At 42.2% G+C, this 26712-nt stretch overlaps 1 protein-coding gene across 1 annotated transcript in view; it reads right to left on the bottom strand.

Annotated features, from left to right (window-relative positions):
* The window catches only part of OCA2 (OCA2 melanosomal transmembrane protein), a 559846-nt gene extending 534439 nt beyond the window's left edge, over positions 1-25407 (bottom strand). Inside the window, exon 1 of the mRNA XM_086711326.1 lies at positions 25256-25407. The gene's annotated coding sequence lies outside the window, so the exon portion shown is untranslated. The remainder of the gene's footprint in view (positions 1-25255) is intronic.
* Positions 25408-26712: the final 1305 nt, after the last annotated feature.

Raw genomic sequence — 26712 nt, 5'->3', positions numbered from 1 at the left:
GCCCTTTATCTCTTGTTACAACTTTTAGTTTAAAATCTAGTTTTTCTGATATAAGTATGGCTACTCTAGCTTTCTTTTGACTTACAAGTATCATGATGATTTTCCATCCCCTCACTTTCTATCTAAAGGTCTAAAGGTCTAAAATGGTCAAAAGGTCTAAAATGGGTCTCTCATAGACAGCAAATAGATGGGTCTTGTTTTTTTATCCATTCTTATAACCTATGTCTTTTGATAGGAGCATTTAGTCCACTTACATTCAGTGTTATTATTCAAAGATATGTATTTAGAGTCATTATGTTATCCTGTTGGTTTCATGCTTGTAGTGGTGTCTCTGGTACTTTTTGATCTTTGCAACATTCCACTCACAGAGCCCCCCCTTAGGGTCTGGTTTAGTGGTGATGAACTCCTTCAGTTTTTGTTTGTCTGGGAAAACCTTTATCTCTCCTTCTATTCTGAATGACAGTGTTGCTTGATAAAGGATTTTTGGCTACATATTTTTCCTATTCAGCACATTGAGTATTTCCTGCCACTCCCTTCTGGCCTGCCAAGTTTCAGTAGATACGTCTGCTACTACCTTTATGTGTCTACCCTTGTAGGTTAAGGCCTGTTTGTCCCTAGCTGCTTTCAGAATTCTCTCTTTATCTTTCTATTTTGCCAGTTTCACTATGATATGTCATGCAGAAGATCAATTCAAGTTACTGCTGAAGGGAGTTCTCTGTGCCTCCTGGATTTCAATGTCTGTTTCCTTCCCTAAACTGGGGAAGTTCTTGGCTATGATTTGTTCAAGTACACTTTCCGCCACTTTCTCTCTTTCTTCTTCTGGAACTCCTATGATAACAGATATTATGTTTCATTGAATCACTTAGTTATCTAATTCTCCCCTTGTGGTGTAGAATTTTTTTCTCTCTCTCAGCTTTCTCAGTATCATCTTTTTCCATAATTTTATTTTCTACTTCACTTTTTCTCTCCTCTGCCTCTTCAATCCTCACTGTCACTATGTCTAGTTTATTTTACACCTAATTTACAGCATTTTTATTCATCATAACTATTTTTTAGTTCCTTGATCTCTGCAGCAATAGATTCTCTGCTATCTTCTATCCTTTTTTCAAGCCTAGTAATTAATTTTATGACTATCATTCTAAATAACTGTTCAGCTATATTGTTTATGTCTGTTTTCGTCAATTCTTTAGTTGTCATTTCTTCCTGGAATTTCTTTTGAGGAGAATTCTTCTGTTTCATCATTTTGGCTAGTTTTCTGTCCCTTATGTGTTTTAAAAGCTTGTTATGTGTCCTGCACCTGTGAGCACTACTATATTAAAGAGGGGTCATATACTGTCCAGGGCCTGGCCCTTCAGGAGGTGCTTTTTTGGAGTGTGTTCCTTGCTCTCTGTTGTTGTGACTTTGGTTTCTTTATCTCCCTCCCCATAGTGATATTTTGGACCCTCCATCAGGTGTGCTTTGATTTGTTCATTGAAGTAGCCCTAGAAAAGAAAACAAACAAAACAAAAAACAACAAAAAACAAATAAACAAACAAAAAACAAACAAGCAAAAAACAAAAACAAAAAACAAAACAACCAAAAATACCAGCTACAACAAACCAAGGGGGGGGGGGAGTTGAAATAAAAGAAAATTGACCAAGCAGATAAACTATATGGCTTAATCCAGAGGGGGGGGGAATAAGTAAGGAGATATAGAACAGGTATAAAGAGAATAGATTAAATATGTCTGCCTAAACAAACCAACAACCAGAATAACCAGACTAGAGGGAAGAAATAAGGATAAAAGGAAGAAAAAAACATATATATACTATGAATTTTCCAAGAATTAAATCAAAAAATGCAAAACTGCTGGGTGCCTTGGAACTGGTGGCAGTGCTGGTCTGGAGGAGGGGCTGTCTGGTTCATCAGCATCAATACTGCTTCAGTAGATATGCAGTTACCTGGCATGGAGGGACATGGTTTGGTGTGCACCAGTCCTGCCTCCACTGTGGGCCCACTGTCCGTTCCCTGAAGCCCCACCTTGTTGGTGATAGGGAGAAAAATGGCAACACCCATGGACTGGGTGTCCCAGACCACTCTGTTCAGGCCGTCCTCACAGTGCCACAGGTGCAAATGAAGCAGTTTGCCCCACTCCACCAACTCCTGTGCCTCCCTGGCTCTTGGCTGGGATTTAAACCCCAATGTCTTAAAGGGTCCCCCTGTGCACCCCAGTTTCGGGGAAGTGCCACTCCATGCCATCAATGTATGGCCTCTGGCTGGTGGGTGCAGGCAGTCTTTGTCCCTTGAACAGTTATATACCTTCTTCCTACAGCACTCCAGGGAGGGTATTGCTTTCTCCCACTGTGGACTGCACCTCTGAACTAGTTACTGAACCAGGGGCTGGCTCCCCTCCTCCCCAGGTGCACAAACGGGGCAGCTGGCCCCAGTCCAGAGAAAGCCCCACAGTTAGCAACTGGCTCTTTCTCCGTCCCAGTCTGTGGTTTTTCTCTTGTCCAGATATTGTCCTTCCACAGCCTCTATTTCTCTTCCCTTTGTCTCTCTGCAGAAGAGGAATCCCTCCCATCAGTGCCTATGCCATCCATTTTATCTCTCCCAGTTCACAATCATGCACCTATGGCCTGCCAGGCTGTCCCCGTGGGTCCCTGGAGACATCTCTGTCACTCTGCAGCCTGGACTCTTGGAATTCAGAGTCCTTTGGCCTCCACATTGCTGTGTTTGAGGGATGAGGTAAATTCAGATCCCCCTACTTCTCTGCCATGTTGGATCTCTCAACCCAAACCTCAGAAAATTTAAAAGAATTGAAAACACACAGTGTCTTCTGTAGCCGTGATCAAATCAGAGATTAATAACAGAAAAACAAGCAGAAAATCTGCATACCTGAAAATTAAACAACACACTTCTAAATAACCCAGAAGTCAAAGAGGAAGTTTCAAGGGAAATCAAAATTGTACTGAACTAAACAAAATTAAAATATAACATTTCAAAATCTGTGGAATAAAGCTAAGCAGTGATGAGAGGGAAGTTTACAGCATTAAATGTTCATTCTGGAAAGAAGAAAAGGTCTCAAATCAATAATCTAAACTCTCATCAAATTAACTAATTCTCATCTTAGTAACCTAGAAAAACAAGAGCAAAATAAACCAAAGAAAGCAGAAGTAAGAAAATAATAAATATAAGAGTAAAAATCAATGAACTAGAAAACAGAAAAACAACAGAGAAAATAAATGAAACAAAGAAACTTTTCTTTTAAAACATCAATAGAGGGGTGTCTGGGTGGCTCAGTTGGTTAAGCATCCGACTTCAGCTCAGGTCATGATCTATAGTCTGTGAGTTCAAGCCCTGCATCAGGCTCTGTGCTGACAGCTCAGAGCCTGAAGACTGCTTCAGATTCTGTGTCTCCCTCTATCTCTGCCTCTCTCCCATGTGCATTTTCTCTCTCTCTCTCTCTCTCTCTCTCTCAAAAATAAACATTAAAAAAATTTTAAACATCCATAGAATTGACAAACACCTCTACTATGACTGACAAAGAAAAAAAGAATAGAAATTACCAATGTCTGGAATTAAATGGAGAACATCACTACAGACATTACAGACATGAAAAGGACAATAATGGAACATTATGAACAACTCTGCACACATAAATTTGGCATCTTATATGAAAAGGACCAATTTATCAAAAAGCACAAATGAGTACAATTCACCCAATATAAAATAGATAATTTGAATAATCCTACAACTACTAAGTAGATTGATTTTGAATTTTTGAATTCCCAAAATACAAATCTCTAGGCCCAGATGATTTCACTGCAAACTTCTAACAAACATTCAAAGAAGAATAACACCAATTCTACCCAATCTCTTCTAGAAAATAGAAGATGAGGTTGGGAATAGGGAAGAGTTCCCAATTAATTTTATGAAGTTACTGTTGCCCTTATACCAAAATCAGACAGAGGCAAGAAGATGAGGTACACTTCCCAATTAATTTTATGAGGTTAGTGTTATCCTTATACCAAAATCAGAGGCAGTATGTGAAAGAAAAGAAAAGAAAAGAAAAGAAAGAAGCAAAGAAAGAAAGAGGAAGGAAGGAAGGAAGGAAGGAAGGAGAGAGAAAGAAAGAAAGAAAGAAAGAAAGAAAGAAAGAAAGAAAGAAGAGAAAGAAGGAGGGAGAGAGGGATGGAGAAGAGAGGGAGGGAGGGGAGGGAGTGAATGTGGCACAAAAATAATTAAATATTAGCAAAGGAAATTCAACAATATATAATATACACCATGACCAAGTAGAATTTATTCCAGAGATGCAAAACTAGTTAAGGATTCACAAATTGATCAATGTTAACTATACACTTACCATATGAATCAATAATTCTACTTCTAGGTAGATAACCAAGAGAAATGGGGCACATGCCCACAAAAAAACACGTACATGTTTATAGGAGCATTATTCATAACCCTCAAAAAGTAAAAACAACCCAAATGTCCATTATTAATAAATAAATAAAATGTGGTATATCCATATGATAGAATACTATTCAACAATGAAAATGAATAATATACTGATCATACTATGACATGGATGAACATTTAAAACACTGTTAAGTGGGTGACTCGGGGAAGATGGCGGCGTAGGAGGACGCTGGGCTCACCGCGCGTCCTGCTGATCACTTAGATTCCACCTACACCTGCCTAAATAACCCAGAAAACCGCCAGAGGATAGCAGAACGGAGTCGCCGGAGCCAAGCGCAGACAAGAGGCCCGCGGAAGAGGGTAGGAAGGGCGGCGAGGCGGTGCGCATTCTACGGACTGGCAGGAGGGAGCCGGGGCGGAGGGGCGGCTCGCCGGCCAAGCAGAGCCCCCGAGTCTGGCTTGCAAAAAGCGGAGGGGCCTGACGGACTGTGTTCCGACAGCAAGCGCGACTTAGCGTCTGGGAGGTCATAAGTTAACAGCTCTGCTCAGAAAGCGGGAAGGCCGGAGGACAAAGGGAAGGAGAGCTGCTGAGCCCCCTGACGACAGAGCTCAGTTTGGTGGGGAACAAAGGCGCTCGCCAGTGCCATCTCCCCCACCCATCCCCCAGCCAAAATCCCAAAGAGAACCAGTTCCTGCCAGGGAACTTGCTCGCTCCGCACAAACACCCAACTCTGTGCTTCTGCGGAGCCAAACCTCCGGCAGCTGATCTGACTCCCTCCTGCTGCCACAGGGCCCCTCCTGAAGTGGATCACCTAAGGAGAAGCAAGCTAAGCCTGCCCCTCCTGCCCCTGTGCACCTTGCCTACCCACCCCAGCTAAGACGCCAGATCCCCAGCATCACAAGCCTGGCAGTGTGCAAGTAGCCCAGACAGGCCACGCCACCCACAGTGAATCCCGCCCCTAGCAGAGGGGAAGAGAAGGCACACACCAGTCTGACTGTGGACACAGCGGTGGGCTGGGGGCAGACATCAGGTCTGACTGTGGCTCCGCCCACCAACTCCAGTTATACACCACAGCACAGGGGAAGTGCCCTACAGGTCCTCACCACGCCAGGGACTATCCAAAATGACCAAGCGGAAGAATTCCCCTCAGAAGAATCTCCAGGAAATAACAACAGCTAATGAACTGATCAAAAAGGATTTAAATAATATAACAGAAAGTGAATTTAGAATAATAGTCATAAAATTAATCGCTGGGCTTGAAAACAGTATAGCTGACAGCAGAGAATCTCTTGCTACAGAGATCAAGGGACTAAGGAACAGTCACGAGGAGCTGAAAAACGCTTTAAACGAAATGCATAACAAAATGGAAACCACCACGGCTCGGATTGAAGAGGCAGAGGAGAGAATAGGTGAACTAGAAGATAAAGTTATGGAAAAAGAGGAAGCTGAGAAAAAGAGAGATAAAAAAATCCAGGAGTATGAGGGGACAATTAGAGAACTAAGTGATACACTAAAAAGAAATAATATACGCATAATTGGTATCCCAGAGGAGGAAGAGAGAGGGAAGGGTGCTGAAGGGGTACTTGAAGAAATAATAGCTGAGAACTTCCCTGAACTGGGGAAGGAAAAAGGCATTGAAATCCAAGAGGCACAGAGAACTCCCTTCAGACGTAACTTGAATCGATCTTCTGCACGACATATCATAGTGAAACTGGCAAAATACAAGGATAAAGAGAAAATTCTGAAAGCAGCAAGGGGTAAACGTGCCCTCACATATAAAGGGAGACCTATAAGACTCGTGACTGATCTCTCTTTTGAAACTTGGCAGGCCAGAAAGAATTGGCACGAGATTTTCAGTGTGCTAGACAGAAAAAATATGCAGCCGAGAATCCTTTATCCAGCAAGTCTGTCATTTAGAATAGAAGGAGAGATAAAGGTCTTCCCAAACAAACAAAAACTGAAGGAATTTGTCACCACTAAACCAGCCCTCCAAGAGATCCTAAGGGGGACCCTGTGAGACAAAGTACCAGAGACATCACTACAAGCATAAAACATACAGACATCACAATGACTCTAAACCCATACCTTTCTATAATAACACTGAATGTAAATGGATTAAATGCGCCAACCAAAAGACATAGGGTATCAGAATGGATAAAAAAAACAAGACCCATCTATTTGCTGTCTACAAGAGACTCATTTTAGACCTGAGGACACCTTTAGATTGAGAGTGAGGGGATGGAGAACTATTGATCATGCTACTGGAAGCCAAAAGAAAGCTGGAGTAGCCATACTTATATCAGACAAACTAGACTTTAAATTAAAGGCTGTAACAAGAGATGAAGAAGGACATTATATAATAGTGACAGGGTCTATCCATCAGGAAGAGCTAACAATTATAAATGTCTATGCGCCGAATACCGGAGCGCCCAAATATATAAAACAATTACTCATAAACATAAGCAACCTTATTGATAAGAATGTGGTAATTGCAGGGGACTTTAACACCCCACTTACAGAAATGGATAGATCATCTAGACACACGGTCAATAAAGAAACAAGGGCCCTGAATGAGACATTGGATCAGATGGACTTGACAGATATATTTAGAACTCTGCATCCCAAAGCAACAGATATACTTTCTTCTCGAGTGCACATGGAACATTCTCCAAGATAGATCACATACTGGGTCACAAAACAGCCCTTCATAAGTTTACAAGAATTGAAATCATACCATGCATACTTTCAGACCACAATGCTATGAAGCTTGAAATCAAGCACAGAAAAAAGTCTGGAAAACCTCCAAAAGCATGGAGGTTAAAGAACACCCTACTAACGAATGAGTGAGTCAACCAGGCAATTCGAGAAGAAATTAAAAAATATATGGAAACAAACGAAAATGAAAATACAACAATCCAAACGCTTTGGGACGCAGAGAAGGCAGTCCTGAGAGGAAAATACATTGCAATCCAGGCCTATCTCAAGAAACAAGAAAAATCCCAAATACAAAATCTAACAGCACACCTAAAGGAAATAGAAGCAGAACAGCAAAGGCAGCCTAAACCCAGCAGAAGAAGAGAAATAATAAAGATCAGAGCAGAAATAAACAATATAGAATCTAAAAAAACTGTAGAGCAGATCAACGAAACCAAGAGTTGGTGTTTTGAAAAAATAAACAAAATTGACAAACCTCTAGCCAGGCTTCTCAAAAAGAAAAGGGAGATGACCCAAATAGATAAAATCATGAATGAAAATGGAATTATTACAACCAATCCCTCAGAGATACAAACAATTATCAGGGAATACTATGAAAAATTATATGCCAACAAATTGGACAACCTGGAAGAAATGGACAAATTCCTGAACACCCACACTCTTCCAAAACTCAATCAGGAGGAAATAGAAAGCTTGAACAGACCCATAACCAGCGAAGAAATTGAATCGGTTATCAAAAATCTCCCAACAAATAAGAGTCCAGGACCAGATGGCTTCCCAGGGGAGTTCTACCAGACGTTTAAAGCAGAGATAATACCTATCCTTCTCAAGCTATTCCAAGAAATAGAAAGGGAAGGAAAACTTCCAGACTCATTCTATGAAGCCAGTATTACTTTGATTCCTAAACCAGACAGAGACCCAGTAAAAAAAGAGAACTACAGGCCAATATCCCTGATGAATATGGATGCAAAAATTCTCAATAAGATACTAGCAAATCGAATTCAACGGCATATAAAAAGAATTATTCACCATGATCAAGTGGGATTCATTCCTGGGATGCAGGGCTGGTTCAACATTTGCAAATCAATCAACGTGATACATCACATTAACAAAAAAAAAAGAGAAGAACCATATGATCCTGTCAGTCGATGCAGAAAAGGCCTTTGACAAAATCCAGCACCCTTTCTTAATAAAAACCCTTGAGAAAGTCGGGAGAGAAGGAACATACTTAAAGATCATAAAAGCCATTTATGAAAAGCCCACAGCTAACATCATCCTCAATGGGGAAAAACTGAGAGCTTTTTCCCTGAGATCAGGAACACGACAGGGATGCCCACTCTCACCGCTGTTGTTTAACATAGTGCTGGAAGTTCTAGCATCAGCAATCAGACAACAAAAGGAAATCAAAGGCATCAAAATTGGCAAAGATGAAGTCAAGCTTTCGCTTTTTGCAGATGACATGATATTATACATGGAAAATCCGATACACTCCACCAAAAGTCTGCTAGAACTGATACATGAATTCAGCAAAGTTGCAGGATACAAAATCAATGTACAGAAATCAGTTGCATTCTTATACACTAACAATGAAGCAACAGAAAGACAAATAAAGAAACTGATCCCATTCACAATTGCACCAAGAAGCATAAAATACCTAGGAATAAATCTAACCAAAGATGTAAAGGATCTGTATGCTGAAAACTATAGAAAGCTTATGAAGGTAATTGAAGAAGATTTAAAGAAATGGAAAGACATTCCCTGCTCATGGATTGGAAGAATAAATATTGTCAAAATGTCAATACTACCCAAAGCTATCTACACATTCAATGCAATCCCAATCAAAATTGCACCAGCATTCTTCTCAAAACTAGAACAAGCAATCCTAAAATTCATATGGAACCACAAAAGGCCCCGAATAGCCAAAGTAATTTTGAAGAAGAAGACCAAAGCAGGAGGCATCGCAATCCCAGACTTTAGCCTCTACTACAAAGCTGTCATCATCAAGACAGCATGGTATTGGCACAAAAACAGACACACAGACCAATGGAATGGAATAGAAACCCCAGAAGTAGACCCACAAATATATGGCCAAGTAATCTTTGACAAAGCAGGAAAGAACATCCAATGGAAAAAATACAGTCTCTTTAACAAATGGTGCTGGGAGAACTGGACAGCAACATGCAGAAGGTTGAAACTAGACCACTTTCTCACACCATTCACAAAAACAAACTCAAAATGGATAAAGGACCTGAATGTGAGACAGGAAACCATCCAAACCTTAGAGGAGAAAGCAGGAAAAGACCTCTCTGACCTCAGCCGTAGCAATCTCTTCCTCGACACATCCCCAAAGGCAAGGGAATTAAAAGCAAAAGTGAATTACTGGGACCTTATGAAGATAAAAAGCTTCTGCACAGCAAAGGAAACAACCAACAAAATGAAAAGGCAACCAACGGAATGGGAAAAGATATTTGCAAATGACATATCGGACAAAGGGCTAGTATCCAAAATCTATAAAGAGCTCACCAAACTCCACACCCGAAAAGCAAATAACCCAGTGAAGAAATGGGCAGAAAACATGAATAGACACTTCTCTAAAGAAGACATCCGGATGGCCAACAGGCACATGAAAAGATGTTCAGCGTCGCTCCTCATCAGGGAAATACAAATCAAAACCACACTCAGGTATCACCTCACGCCAGTCAGAGTGGCCAAAATGAACAAATCAGGAGACTATAGATGCTGGAGAGGATGTGGAGAAACGGGAACCCTCTTGCACTGTTGGTGGGAATGCAAATTGGTGCAGCCGCTCTGGAAAGCAGTGTGGAGGTTCCTCAGAAAATTAAAAATAGACCTACCCTATGACCCAGCAATAGCACTGCTAGGAATTTATCCAAGGGACACAGGAGTACTGATGCATAGGGGCACTGGTACCCCAATGTTCATAGCAGCACTCTCAACAATAGCCAAATTATGGAAAGAGCCTAAATGTCCATCAACTGATGAATGGATAAAGAAATTGTGGTTTATATACACAATGGAATACTACGTGGCAATGAGAAAAAATGAAATATGGCCTTTTGTAGCAACGTGGATGGAACTGGAGAGTGTGATGCTAAGTGAAATAAGCCATACAGAGAAAGACAGATACCATATGGTTTCACTCTTATGTGGATCCTGAGAGACTTAACAGGAACCCATGGGGGAGGGGAAGGGAAAAAAAAAAAAAGAGGTTAGAGTGGGAGAGAGCCAAAGCATAAGAGACTGTTGAGAACTGAGAACAAACTGAGGGTTGGTGGGGGGTGGGAGGGAGGAGAGGGTGGGTGATGGGTATTGAGGAGGGCACCTTTTGGGATGAGCACTGGGTGTTGTATGGAAACCAATTTGACAATAAATTTCATATATAAATAAAAAATAAATAAATAAATAAATAAAAAATAAAACACTGTTAAGTGAAGGAAGCCAGTCACAAAAGAGCACATATTGCCTCATTCCATTTATACATGAAGTCTTCTGAATAGACAAACCTACCGAGACAGAAAGTAGATTAGTGGTTGCCATTAGGAGAGGAGTGAAAGATACAAGGAAAATGAGGACTGACCATACATATGGGGCTTTATTTTGGGTTAGTGAAAGTGCCCCAAAATAGATTGTGGCTATCACCATCCAATTCAGTGGATATAGTGAAAATCATTGAATTGTACCTTTTAAATGGACATAGTATATGATAATTATATATCAATAAAGCTAATAAAAACATCAATCAATATAATCTACCATGTTAACAGGCAAAAGAAGAAAAACCATATCAATTGTTATAATCATATCAATTTGACAAAATTCAATACCCATTCATGCTAAAAATTTGAAGAAAACTGGAATAGTGGGGAACTTCCTCAACTTGATGAAGAATATCTACAAAAAACCTATAGTCAACAACATACTTAATACAAAGAAACTTGAAGATTTCCTGCTATGATCAAGAACAAGGCAAGGATTTCCACTCTTATCACTGATATTCAATATAGTACAAGAATATCTAGCCAGTACAATAGGGCAAAAAAAAGGGGGGGGGGGTAGAGAGAGTAGAAAGGAAGAAATAAAACTGCCCCAATTTGCAGATGATATGATTTTCTACATAATAAAATTCCAAGTAATCGACAAAAATATCCTCATGGAACTAAGTGAGTTCATCAAGGTCACAGGATACAAGATAATATTTTAAAAATCTGTACTTCCATATACTATCAATGAACATGTTGACACCAAAATTGAAAATACAATTTACAGTTGCTAAAAAATTAAATATTTAGATGTACATCCAAAAAGACATGTACTGACTCATATGCTAGAAACCATAAAACACTGATGAAAGGAATCAAACAACTAAATAAATTAAAAGATAAATTATGTTTATGGATTGGAAGACTCAACATAGTAAACATGTCAATTCTCTCCAAATTTATATACAGATTTAATGCAATTCCTATCAAATTCCAGAAAGATATTTTATAGATATAAAATTCAAAATATCATATGGGAAGGCAAATAATCTAGAATACCTAATGTAATTTGGGGAAAAAAAGATTAAAATGGGAGGAACCAATCTATCAAAATGCAAGACTTACACTATACAGTTACTGTTACTCTTAGTTACAGTAACTAAGAGCGTGTGGTGTGAGCAGACTCATACATACATACATGGATCAACAGAACAGAACAGAGGACCTAGAAATAGACCCATGAAAATATGCCCAGTTGATTTTGACAAAGGTGCAAAGGCAATTTAACATAAGAAAGACAACCTGTTCAACAAATTGTGCTGGAGCAACTGGATATCCATGGGCAAAAGAAAAAGAACCTTTAGTTTATTTCCCATAACTTATATAAAAGTTAACTCAAAACACAACACACACTGGGGCGCCTGGGTGGCTCAGTCAGTTAAGTGTCCAACTTCAGCTCAGGTCATGATTTCGCAGTCCATGGGTTCGAGCCCTGCATCGGGCTCTGTGCTGACAGCTCAGAGCCTAGAGCCTGCTTCAGATTCTCTCTCTCTCTCTCTCTCTCTCTCTCTCTCAAAAATAAATAAACATTAAAAAATTTTTAAAAAACGCAACACACATTTAAATGTAAAATGTAAAACTATAAAAGTTTTACAAATAAACATAGGGGAAAATCTTTAGATATAGGGCTAGGCAAAAACAAAAACAAAACAAACAAAAAACCAACCTTAAACTTGACACCAAAACACGATCCATAAAAAGAAAAAAAATGATAAATTGGACTTAACCAATACTATAATTTTTTTCTCTGTGAGAGACTGTTAGGAGGATGAAAAGACAAACCACAAACTTGGAGAAAATACTTGCTAAACACATATCCAGGAAAGGATATGAATACATAAAGAATTCTCAGGGAAGAGAAGATGGTGGCAGAGTAGGAGGATCCTAGGCTCAGCTCAGCTCATGAATACAACTAGATAACCATTAAATCATCCTAAATACCTCAGAAATGAACCTGACTTCTCCATAACTACACTCCAAAACTAAAGGTAAAGAACAGGCCATATCAAAGAAGGTGGGAAGTGCAGAGACACAGTTTGAGAGAGAAATGGATCATGGTTGCTGCAGTGGGGAGGGAGCCATGGTCCCAGAGAAGGGCAAAGACAGATTAAAGCACAAGGGAGTCCACACAAGGAAGACAAATTGGCAAAGCAACTGGCTTGGAAAGCAAGAGGAGCCAAATTTTGTGAGTTCTTCCAACCAGCAGGGCTTAAAGCCTTGAGTTTTAAAGGTCAGAAGCTTTGGCTCAGGGAATGCCTGAAGAGCATTGAGGCTGCTCTTGGAGAGAGGGCAGGGGAAATAGCATGTGGACCTACAGTGTGGAAACAGCGATCTGAAAACACCTGGGGCCCACAGAAGGGAGGTGATTTGCTCATCTCAGAGCATATCCCAGAGAGGCAGCATTCACCGAGAGATTCCTCTAGGAACAAAGGAACTAGCAGGTGCCATTCTCCGCCCCCCCCTCCCCATCTCTCAGCATAAACACAGGGCTACCTGCAGAAACCAGTGCAGCACTGACACTAGGCTATCTAACTTGCTTCACCAGTACCTGTCCCCCAGGCTATGGTGGAACCTCCCTTCCCAGTCATGCTTACCCCAGTCCCAGTGAAGTAGCCTCCTCCCCTAGAAGACCAACCAAAACCCCTGCCCACACCACATTTCCCAGCCTGGGAGTTTTGTGGGGCCTTGGTTTCAGCAGTGCTGGCAACGGGTCTCATTCCTTTTCTTTTCTTTTCTTTTCTTTTCTTTTCTTTTCTTTTCTTTTCTTTTCTTTTCTTTTCTTTCTTTTCTTTTCTTTTCTTTTCTTTCTTTCTTTCTTTCTTTCTTTCTTTCTTTCTTTCTTTCTTTCTTTCTTTCTCTTTAATGTTTATTTATTTTTGACAGAGAGAGAGCACAAGCAAGGGAGAGGCAGAGAGAGAGGGAGACACAGAATCTGAAGCAAGCTCCAGGCTCTGAGCTGTCAGCACAAAGCCCGATGCGGGGCTCAAACCCACAAACCGTGAGATCATGACCTGAGCCAAGTCGGATGCTTAACTGACTGAGCCACCCAGGTGCCCCTCAACAGGTCTCATTTCAAAAGCAGACCAGCACACGCCTAATTAAAACTCAGCATATTCAGGCCAGGGACAAAACACTGCCCATAACAGGCAAAATGAGCCTCTGCAGATGACTGGCCTAAAGGATAAAGTGGCCAGGAAACAACAGCAGAGTTCATGCAGCACATATTGGAGATACTCCCAGAAGCAACAGGCCCTAGGAACAGGTGACACTATACTGCAAGGGCATTACAGGACCTCTTCTTCATAAGGCCATTACCCTCAAGAACAGAGACAGAGATGACTTTCCCAACTAAGAGAAACAGGCACAGAGACTTAAACAAAATGAGAAAACAGAGGAATTTGAAAAAATGAAAGAACATGACAGGGCCATAGTCAGAGATCTAAGCAAAACAGATATAAGTAATATGCCTCATAAAGAATTAAAGGACTGATCGTAAAGATACTTGTTGACCTTGACAAAAAAGTGGAAGACATCAGTAAAACCTTTAACACAGAGATAAGGAATAGTACAGTAGAGATGAATAGTTCAATAAACAAAATGAGAGACATGCTTGATGGAATGAACACCAGGCTGGAAGTGAGAGACTAAGAGAAAAATTACCAGGTGTACTCACAGCTGCAAAGAAAAGGCCTCCCCACCGCCCCCCCCCCCCTCCGCCATTCCCGAAACCAGCCAGGGCATGCCCGGTTGTGGTCTGACCTAAAGGTGGGAACCAGTCAAGTTCTGCTGAGTGGTTTGAAAAAAAGGCGGGAACCAATCAAGTTCTGCTGAGTGTTCAAATTTAAATGTCAACCAATAACAGCTCTGTAACCGCGAAAAATCCCTAACTTGTTTGTGCCTGTCTATAAAAGAAGCTGTAAGATCCTCGCTCGGGGCCTCTTAGCGTCACCGGCAACGAGTGCGCGGAGGACCGGGTTCGAACCTGCAATAAACGACCCTTGCCGCTTGGCTTTGACTCTGGACTCTGGTGGTTTGTTTTCGGGGAGTCTCTTGAATCGGGACATATCAGAAGAAGCAGAAAAAATGAATTAATGACCTAGAAGACAGAGTAATAGAAAGTAATCAGGCTGAACAAATGAAAAACAAATGGCAATAGACTTAGGGAACTCAGTGACTCCGTTTGAACTCAGTATCAAACATAACATTCATATTATAAGAGTCCCAGAAGAAGATGAGAGAGAAAGGGGGCAGAAAATTATTTTTTATTATTGAAATTTATTTGAAGAAATACTAGCTGAAAATTTCCCTTATCTGGGGAAGGAAACAGATATCCACATCCAGAAGGCACAGAGAACCCCCAACAAAATCAGCAAAAGCAGATCCACAAAAACATTTTGCAATGGCAAAATGTAGTGATAAAGAAAAATATTTAAAAGCAGCAAGACAAAAGAAGACAGTTATATACCCCATATGGCAATGAGTGGACTTTTCAGCAGAAACTTTGCAAGCCAGAAGGAATGACATGATATATTCAAAACGCTGAGTGGGAAAAATATGCAGCCAATCGAACCAGAGATGAAGAGTTTCCCAAACAAAAACTAAAGGAGTTCATGACCACTAAACTGGCCCTGAAAGAAATATTAAAGGGGACTCTTTGAGTGGAAAGAGAAAAACAAAAGTAACAATATGAAAGTAGCAAACACAAAAACAAAAAACAAAAAATGAATATTTCTGTAAAAAAACTGGTCAAGGAACTCACAAAATAAAAGGAGGTAAAATATGACACCATATACCTAAAACATGGGAAGGAGAGGAGTAAAGAAATGGGTTCAAACTTAAGTGAAATCAACTTAATATAGACTGCCATATGCATAATATCTTATATATGAACCTAATGATAATCATAAATCAAAAAACACTAATAGATATGCAAAGAATAAAGAAAAAGAAATTCAAATATATCATTAATGAAAACCAGGAAACCATAAAAGAAACAAGAAAGGATCATAAAAAAACTTCACAAATAAGCACAAAACAAGTAAGAAAATGGCAATAAATACATATCCAGGAATAATCACTTTATTTTCTTTAGTTTTTTTTAAACTTTTTTAACATTTATTCATTTTTGAGAGACAGAGAGACAAAGCATAAGCAGAAGAGGAGTAGAGAGAGAGGGAGACACAGAATCCGAAGCAGGCTCCAGGCTCCGAGCTGTTGGCACAGAGCCCGACATAGGGCTTGAACCCATGAACCATGAGATCATGACCTGAGCCGAAGTCAGACGCTCAACCGACTGATCCACCCAGGTGCCCCCAGGAATAATCACTTTAAATGTAAGTGGACTAAACACTCTAATCAAAAGACATAAGGTGACAGGGGTGCCTGGGTGGCTAGTTGGTTAAGCATCTGACTGTTGATTTCAGCTCAGATCATGATTTCATGGTTCGTGGGTTTGAGCCCCACATCGGGCTCTGCACTGACAGTGCAGACTGCTTGGGATTCTCCCTCTCTCCCTCTCTTGGTCCCTCTTCCCCCACCTCTCTCTCTCTCAAAATAAATAAATAAACTTTAAAAAAAAGACATAGAGTGACAGAATGGATAAAAATACAAGACTTATCTATATGCTGCCTACAAAAGAATCATTTTAGACCTAAAGACACCTGCAGATTAAAAGTGAGGGGATGAAGAAACTTTCATTATGCAAATAGATGTAAAAAGAAAGCCAGATTTAAAAACAAAAAGCAAAAGAAAGCCAGATTAGCAATACTTACATCAGACAAAATATTTAAAATAAAGACTATAAAAACAAAGAAGGACACCATATAATTATAAAAGGGGACAATCCACCAAGATATAACAATTGTAAATATTTGTGCACCCAAATACATAAAATACATAGGACCACATGTACACAACAAATACATAAAACAGTTAATAACAAGCAGAGTTGCGCAGCAGGAGCGTGCTGGGCCCATAAAACAGTTAATAACAAACATATAGGAACTAATTGATAGTAATACAATAATAGTAGGAGACTTTAACACCGCACTTACATCAATGAACAGATCATCTGAAGATAAAATCAACAAGGAAACAATGGCTCTGAATGACACACTGGAGAAGATGGGTTTAACAGATATATTCAGAACATTCCATCCTAAAACAGCGGAATATACATTCTTTTCAAGTGCACATGAAACATTCTCCAGAATAGATCACATATTAGGCCACAAAACAGGCCTAAACAAATACAAGAAGACTGAAGTCATACCATGCACCTTTTCTGACCACAGTGCTATGAAACTAGAAGTCAACCACAAGAAAAAACCTGAAAAGACCACAAATACATGGAATTTAAATAACATGGGTTAACTAAGAAATCAAAGAAGAAATCAAAAAGTAAACAGAAAAAAATAAAAACACAACAGTCCAAAACCTCTGGGATGCAGCAAAAGCCGTTCTAAAAAGGGAAGTTTATAGTAATACAGGGCACCTCAAGAAGCAAGAATAATCTCAAATAAACAACCTAAGCTTATACCTAAAGAAGCTAGAGAAAGAACTTGTTTGCTAAACCCAAAAACAGCAGAAAGAAGGACATAATAAAGATTAGAGCAGAAATAAATGATACAGAAACTAAAAAAAATTTTTTTGAACAAATAAATGAAACCAGGAGATGGTTCTTTCAAAAGCTAAAGAAAATTCATAAACTTCTAGCCAGACTCATCAAAAAACAGAAGGACACAAATAAATAAAATTACAAATGAAAAAGGAGAAATAAAAACCAACACCACAGAAATACAATTGTAAGGGAATGTTATTAAAAACCATATGCCAAAAAATTAGACAATCTAGAAAAAATGGATAAATTCCTACAAACATATTACCCACCAAACCTGAAACAGGAAGAAATAGAAAATTTGAATAGACCAATTACCAGCAAGGAGACTGAATCAGTAATCAAAAAACTCCCAACAAATTCCAGACCCAGACAGCTTCACAGGTGAACTCTACTAAACATTTAAAGAACAGTTAATACTTATTCTTCTCAAACTATTCCAGAATATAGAAGAGGAAAGAAAACTAAACACAAAAATAAATTCAAAATGGATGAAAGAACTAAACATAAGATAAAATCCTAGAGAAGAAAACAGGCAACAACCTCTTTGACCTTGGCCACAGCAACTTCTTACTAGATATGTCTCCAGAGGCAAGGGAAATAAAAGTGAAAACAAACTATATCAAAATAAAAAGCCTCTGCACAGCAAAGGAAACAATCAACAAAACCAAAAGGCAATCTACAGAATTGGAACTTTGCAAAAGACATATATGATAAAGGGTTAGTATTCAAAGTGTATTAATAATTTATAAAACTGAACACCCAAAAACAAATTATCCAATTTAAAATAGGCAGAATACATGAGCAGAAATTTCTCCAAAGAAGACATACAGACAGCCAACAGACATATGAAAAGATGCTCAACATCACTCACTATCAGGGAAACACAAATCAAAACTAAAATAAGATGTCACCTCACACCTGTCATAATGGTTAAAATCAATAACATAAGAAACAGCAAGAGTTGGTGAGGCTGTGGACAAAGGAGAACCCTCTTGCATGTTGGTGGGAATGCAAACTGAAAACTCCACTCTGGAAAACAGTATGGAGTTTCCTCAAAAAGTTAAAAATACAATAAACCTATGATCCAGGGATCACATTACTTGTTATTTGACAAAACAAATACAAAAACACTAATGCAAAGGAATACATGAACTCTGATGTTTATAGCAGTATTATTTAAAATAGACAAATTACGGGGCGCCTGGGTGGCTCAGTCGGTTGGGCGTCCCACCTCGGCTCAGGTCACGATCTCGCGGTCCGCGAGTTCGAGCCCCGCGTTGGGCTCTGGGCTGATGGCTCAGAGCCTGGAGCCTGCTTCCAATTCTGTGTCTCCCTCTCTCTCTGCCCCTCCCCTGTTCATGCTGTGTCTCTCTCTGTCTCAAAAATAAATGAACGTTAAAAAAAATTAAAAAATAAATAAAATAGACAAATTATAGCCCAAGTGATGAATGGATAGATGAATGGATAAAGAAAAAATAGTATATATACAACAGAATGTTATTCAACCATTAAAAAGAATGAAATTTTCCCTTTGCAACAACATGGATGGAGCTAGAGAGTATATGCTAAGTGAAATAAGTCAGTCAGAGAAAGACAAATACTATGATTTCACTCATATGTAGAATTTAAGAAACAAAACAAGGGAACAAAGGGGGGAAAATTAGGGACAGAAACAAACCAAGAAACAGAATCTTAACTATTGAGAATCTTAACTATTGAGAACAAACTGATGGTTACCAGAAGGGAGAGGCGTGAGGGATGGGTAAAACAGGTGATGGAGATTAAGGAGTGCACTTGTCCCGATGAGCACTGGGTGATGTATGGAATTGTTGAATCACTGTATCGTACATCTGAAACTAATGTAACACTATATGTTAACTATACTGGTATTTTTAAAAAATATTTCTAAATAATAATAATAATAATAAAGAATTCTCAAAACTCAACAGAAAGGAAAATTAAAAATTAAAAAATATCAAGTAAGTGCAGATATTAAGAGTCACTTCACTTAGGAGGATATACAGATAGTAAATGAGCACATGAGAAAATGTTCAACATCATTAGCCATTAGGGAAATGCAAACTAAAACTATGATATATCACTACACACCTATGAGAATAGCTAAGATGAACAAAATAGAGACAACAGCAAATGCTGGCAGAGGATACAGAGACTGGACCCCTCATACACTTCTGGTGGGAATATAAAACTGCACAGACCCTCTAGAAAGCAGTTTGACAGTTTCTTAAAAAGCCACCATACAACCTAGCGATTGCCCTCCTGGGCGTTTATCCCAGCAGATAAATGAAACTTATATATTCACACAAAAACCTGTACATGAATGCTCACAGCAGCTCTATCCATAATAATCCAAAACTGGAAACAACCCAAATGTCTGTCCACGGATGAGTGGTTAACCAAATTGTGGTACATCTATACCATGGAATCCTACTCATCAGTAGAAAGGCACAACTAGTGATATATACAACAACTAGCATGAAACTACAGAGTGAAAGTAATGAGTTAAAAAAAAAAAACAAAAGCAAATCCCAAAAGGTTATACATTGTATGATTCTGTATGTTTGGCATTCTTGAAATAACAAAGTTATAGAGATGGAGAACAGATTAGTGGTTGCCATGTGTAAAGCAAGTGATACAGGCAAAAGGGATGTGGGTGTGGTTATAAAAGGGCTACATGAGGAGTCCTCACAATAATGGAATATCTGTATCTTGACTGTGTCAATGTGAATATTCTGGTTGTGATATTGTACCATAATTTTGCAAGATGTTACCATTGGATGAAAATGGATAAAAGGTACATGTAAATCTATAATTACCTCAAAATAAAAACTTTAATCTCTCTGTCTTCACAGAGGTTTCTAGCCACTGCCCAATTTCTCTCCTGTCCTTTAGAGCAAACTTCTCAAGACCACTGTATTCATTTCTCCTTTCTTTCCTGAACCCACTTCAACCAACCTCATGTCCCCCCAACCTGATGGAAAACAATCTAGTCAGGGTCACCTCCAATAACATCCAAGCTCTGGCCCTTTCTCAGATTCTCAGCAGCCTTCCCTTTTAGTCTCAGGGTTAACTGAGGCTCTTGCTCTTCCTCATTCTCCTTTGCTGGCTCTTTCCACTATTCCCAGCCTTCACCTGAGGCCTGCCCTCCCTAGGAGATCTTAGTCTCAGCTTTAAACACTGGCCATTGTCTAGAGAGGTCTATCTCTTGACCCAACTAGCTCTCTGCTGAGTCTCCCACCCACAACTTCCTCTGTACCCTGGCTCAGCAACTGCCCAGTGCCTCTGCTCTTGTTCAGCTCACTTTCTGGATACCTTCTGGGATCACAAAGGCTTCTGCTCACCCAGAGGTCCCTCTCTTTCTCTTACGTTTCTCATCCAGGTCTTCTAAACACATCCCAAACCCTCCTGCTTGCACCTGGTCATTAATTTTCATTTAGATGGCTGGAGCATTCCAGTCCTACAGACTGTCCTCTGGGAGGGACCCCAACACCTTAGCCCATGGCCCACTCTCAATTTCCCAACACCTTCCAACTCCCCAGCTCACAATCTGTCCTATGAGGACCCCAACCCCCAATTCCACTATCCATCCTCTAGGAATGCCCACCTCCACTATCCTAACCCACAGCCCATCCTCTGAGGGGGCCCTCCCAACATGCTAGCCCATGGACTAACCTCTGGAAAAACCCTCTCCAGCACCCTAGCCTGTGGCTGCTCTTCTCTTGAACCCACAGTTTCAGCCTAGCCTCTCCCCATATGCCTGACATGCAGAGAGATGTCTGGGACTCACCCCTTAAGACTCCACAGAGAAGGGCCCACCCTGAGCACTGAGCTAAGCTCAGACTACAATAGACATCTGCAGTCAATAGGGGAAGAGCTACACCCCTGAGCCCCTGGGTGCAGCTGTGTCCTGAGCAGGGGTAGAGGACACAGCAGGCTCCTGCTGGGGTGGGAGAACTACTACGTGAGGTCTGAGTGGTAACAGAGGGGCTATGGCCCTCTGCCAGACAGCCCTCCACCATGGCTGAGCCCAGGCCTTTCCTTCTAAGCAAGATTCATACCAAATTGACCAAACTACCACCAACTTCTGTAAAAAAGTAGATATTGTGGCTGACATTTCAAACCCCATGGAATGTTCCTATCTTCACACCTGGATCTTGCAGCTCCTGGGTCTGCCCTCTGGCTCTGCTCCCTTCCCCAGCAGCCTTGTAGCAGTACTTCCCCATCCCTCCAGGTCCTACAATGACCCTGCCCACCTAGGCCCTCCTCCTGTTGGTGTGTCCTGCCACAGACTTGACATTCTGCCCACGCCTTGCCTGGAGACATAGCTGAAGTTCACCAACCCTGCTTCAGGTTGTGCTATTTGGCCTTGCTGCTCCTCCCACAGATGTGCCTGTGATGTGGTGGAGGGGCTCATTGGGAGGATAGCTCTGGGTCAAGAGTGGCTGGAGGCCAAGGCTCAGTGCACAGGGGCAGGGCATAGGACACAGGTTCCAATACCTGCCAATGTTGAGGAGAGAACAGAATTCTGCCTTTGGGCCTTTCTCAACTTGGTCCAGCAGTTGTTGTTGGTTGCTGGGCCTGAGACGATGATCAGACAATTGAGATGTAAGAAAGGCGGGGATCTGTGGAGCTGTGTTCCCAGATGCTAGAACCAGGCCAGGGCACCCCCAATGGCTCTTAACAGAACTTGGCTGGGCTTTTGTGGGCATGGCAGGGTTTGTTGGCATTTATGGAGCACAGCTCAAGTTTGGTGCAAATGGCCTGACAGAGCATGAGGGGCAGGAAGCAACAGGAGAACAGGGGTCCCAGGAACCTGCCCTCCGTGCACCCCAGTCCAACAACTATCTTTTTGACACCCCGGGCACCTCCTGTTCTGAGGATCTGGTGCCTTCCCCTGCACAGGCATGCCAATTAAACTAATTAAATTACTGAAGGACGATCCTCATGTTGGTTTTGTAAATCAGTAGCAGAAATATACATCATTTGGAATATAGTACCTTTGTGAATTTTAAGAACACTTTTCTTCAAGTTCTTTAATCACTTGACATAATACAATAATGAAAAAAGAAAAAGAAAAAAGTATACTGGCTGCTGTGAAAACTTTGTTATTGAAAATAACCCGCTCGGCCGCTAATCTTCTCCTCTTGTGCAAGGTCCTAAAAAAACACTTGAATCTTCCAATGTTCTTTTCCATGGTAAGCACTACTGAGGCCCAAAGCTCCGAAGTCAGTGTGGAGCTGTCCACATGGCTGTGTCTCCAGGGGTGTGTGGCTGCCTCTGAAGGGTAAATGCTGTATTTGCATTTGCTTGGCTGAGGCCTCCAGGTGTGACTGTAGGAGGATCTGTGTCCACAGGGGCGTGGCTGTCTGTGGGGACGTGGCTGCGGCAGTTTGAGCCCAGTGCACCTTTCTAATTGATGAAGCCTGGAAAGAGGCACAGCCCCTAGGGCGAGGAGGCTGGTACAGGCCAGCTCCCCGGTCAGACTACTTCTCAGTCCACTCTGAGAAAAGGCAGATATGTCTGTGGTGGGTAGCGCAGAGTGGGCTGTGCCTCCACCCGCACAACAGGCTAGGGCACAAGAGTCTGACCCTGTATCTCTTCAGATGGGGTTTGCAACATGTGAATTTGGGTAGAAGTTTCTAGAACATTCAACCCAACAGGATAGTTTGTAATCGCTTTTATGCTCTCCCCGTGCTGTGCCCAGGGAAGGTAACTAGTGGGCGCGCTTCTGAGTGCCTCCAGGAGCGGCGCTATCCCCACTGCAGTCTGGAACTGGGCCGCCGTGCTCAGCCTCCTGCCCTCGCCTGCCTGCCTGGGCAGGACACCCTCTCACGCCAGGCCTTGCCACCAGCCCCCAGGCGAAGGAGTATCCGTCTCTTCTACCTGCACTCCAGGCTGTTTCGCTTATTCCTGCGGCGCTGTGTTGTTGACTTTTCGCGCATCCTGCAAACAAGTTTGAAACTGTCCTTTGCCCGTCAAAAAAAAAAAAAAAGAGAGAGAGAGACCCGTGCTGGGGCGAGTCCTGGCTCCCTTCTCTCTCAGAGCGCGCCTCCTGTTGGGGCGCGGCCAGAGCACCGACCTCATCGCAGAGTGAGTGGCCTCACAGGCCACCAAGTCGGGCCCCACCTCACGAGGGCCTGGGCCACTAGGATAGTGCCCCGTGTGTGGGCAACTGGCCGAGAGGAGACTGCTTTCAAGCACAGGAAAGTGCTTCTGCGAAGTGGTAGGGCTGCCCCCAGGAGCTAACCAGAGACACCTGGTGTGTGGGGTCTCTTCTATTTTCCAATATATAGGAAAGACTGAAAACTCCCCGAAAGGCTCTCCCCTTCCTGTGTACACAGGCTGCCTCTTCTGGGCCTCCAGCCTCTAGGTTGTCCTCCCCCTTTTCGGGCCTTTCATGTTTCCATTGCAAGCCAAATCCTCCCCATCCTATCCCCACCATTCCCCAACTAACCCCAGAGTTAAAAGGCCCTACTCCTCTCCCTCTCCCAAAAGGCTTAGATCTCACTAGTGGACAGGCAATGCTCCCAAGCTCCCCTCTGCAGCCTAGATCACTGTGTGCAGCTGCCTTCTTGTCTCCCCTGATGTCCAGCATCCTTCTAGATGCACCCATCACAAACCCAGAATCTGAGAACTGTCCTCACCCTGCAGACCTTTTACCTATGAAGTGTCCCCTACCACTGCCCTGGTTGTACAGCTACCTCTCAGTGGGCAAGACTCAGCTACCTACCACCCAACCACAGTGATCTTTCCAAAATACACATCAGACTATGTGTCCTCTGGCTTAAAACCTTTCCCAGGTGTCCCAGGTGTGGGTACTGCTAAATCTCCAGACAGGGCTTTTCTTTCCTCTGTAATTCCTGATGTTCCTCAGACCTCAGCTAACTTCAAAGGGGCCATGACCTTTTTCAAGAATAAAAACAGTATCAGTATTTGCTTTTCATCAGTATAATAAAACTTATGTTCCTAAATCACTTGCACTTTACATCTGATATGAACAACTGCACTCAAATGTTTGTAAACTAAATTGCAATAACAAGCAGTTTTTGTTCAGTTCTTCATGGTTTACCTAGAGCTTTCACCTCTGTTGTTTTTAATGAGATTTAATCTTCATTAGCAATTATGTGAGTTGGTATCACCAGAAGCAATGAAGCTCCCAGCCCCCACAAGTCCTACTCCAAGGACCTGGATAGCAGGCACTGCCCCAGGTGCCTGGACAGCAGACTCCATGCCAACCCCTATAAGCAAATTCAGGAACTATATTTCCTAGGTGGTTTAGGTAACAGTGGACTGCCTTGTATTCAGGAGATAATTGCTCACAACTGACAACAGCCTCCTGTTTGCTTTCCCTCAGAATCACTGCATATTGTGGAGTTGTCACATCCCCGAAGTGCTCAAAGGATCACCTGCGGAACTTCAGGAGCAGCCAGTTCTGTGTGGTGGAAGGCTAGGCACCTGGCCCAGGCAGGCCTGGGTCTGTAACCCCAAGAATATCCACACAGGGAAGCTTGTGCTTACTATCCATATCCTTGGAATGAGCTAGCGACATCCAATCCATTTATTCTGCTGTGTGTGGTCAGAGTGAAAAGAAGAGGCTCTGGGGGATTTAATGCTTCCCCCCCCCCCCCCCCCGCCGGCGCATTCCACAGAAACGCCTGACTAGCGCTCACGTGTGTGAAGCCAGCAGTGGGAGCAGATGCCGCCCTGCAGTTCAAGCAGAACATTCGCTGTCTGAACACGTCCAAACGCCCCTCAGTATCCCCATGGGCCACCCCGGGGTGAGGGGCCCGGTTTGTCCTGGGAACTTGCCTCTCAGTGAGCGGCTCCCGTTAAATCTAGAAAATGCCTGGTGTGGTAATGAGCGCCCTGTGCTCACACCAGCTACTCATTTTCCCCTCCATAAAGCAACGACTCAACACAGGCTTTTTAAAACCCTACCTGCTTCCCAGAACAGACAGGTTAGCTCCTCACGTCCTCTCTCCCCACTGGCCTGACGACTTGATCTTTCTCCAAAAGTGAAGTTGTAAGATACAAACTGATAGCTCCCGAACGGTGAGTGGAGAGCTAAGGAAAACTCTGCTGGGACTGGATGCGGGCGTGGGCACCGCGGGGGCGGGGCGAGCCCTCCTCCGCACCTCCCGGTCTGGCCACTCCCACAGACGGCACCTCTGGAAGACTCCCCCAGACCCAGGGCAGCCTGCCCCGGAGAGGAGGAGAGGGCTCCCTCGCCCCAAGAGCTATGGAAGACCCATCGGGAATGGAGGGGGGAAAAAATGCAGAAAATGTAGAAGGCCGGACCCTCTCTGAAAGCGGACAGTCTGCTTGCTGTGCCTATCCCAGGGTCTAGTTTATAGAAGGTAGCCAAGTACTTGTAACAGGTTTTTTCCTGTGAACGAGATTTGGGAAAAACATAAACTTAGTGCATATTTTGCTTCCTTTTTTTTCTCCTGCATTTTAAGAGTTCTCAGCTAGAACTGATAAACCTGACCAGATTCCTCTTATTTTCTCATTGCCTGTTCCCCCTCAAGCCTTGGGCTGTGGTCAATGTTACATTTGTAGAAGGCTCACCCTTTCTCCCATACAACACACACACAAAGAAACATAAACAGAGACACACAAACTCATGCATGATGCATCAGACATACAAATAGAACACACAGGCACATAAAGCTAAACACAGATACAGATAAGTATACACATGGCCACCAGCCCACCACACAAACACTACACACACATAGACACATAAACCACATACTGACACAAACACACAAGGAAATACAGGCACACATATAGACACATGCACACACAGAACACAAACTACAAAGACACACACACAGAGACACACATATCACAAGCATACACTATACACACATTAATCACACACAGAAACAGGGACACACACAGAAATACAGAAATATAAATAGACACACAGAGAGCCGCATAACTACACACACCAACACCCATGCACAGACACACTCAAGACACATAGAGCCACACACAAACACATAAACTACACAGACACAGACACCCAGGCCTGCAGTGGGCGAGGCAGCCCGAGTGGGATCTTAGCCCCACTTCACCCCACCCCAAGCACTGCCCAAGGATTGGCAGGAAGTTAGAGGCTCTTTGGGTCCTCCACCATGTAACAGGCAAAACCCAAAAGTTCTCTTTCTGGAAAATGTCTCTTTAAACCTCTCTGGGAGAATTGTTTCTTCATGGAGTCTGGCTATGCTAGGTATTTGGGAGGCACAGACTTTATAACAAGCATGTTGCATAGGACATAGTGTGGTCAGACTACCCAGGAGCAGACACCAGGGATCCAAAGAGCCTCTGGGTCTCCTAGAGCATGGTGGGCACTGTCACACTGCAGTCCCCAAGCTGGCCACAACCACCAG

Source organism: Puma concolor, chromosome B3, assembly GCF_028749965.1.
Source record: "Puma concolor isolate L17-30 chromosome B3, mPumCon1.1.hap2, whole genome shotgun sequence".
Lineage (NCBI taxonomy): Eukaryota > Metazoa > Chordata > Mammalia > Carnivora > Felidae > Puma > Puma concolor.
The sequence above is the reverse complement of the archived record's forward strand: the minus strand, read 5'-3'. Positions and strand labels throughout refer to the sequence as shown.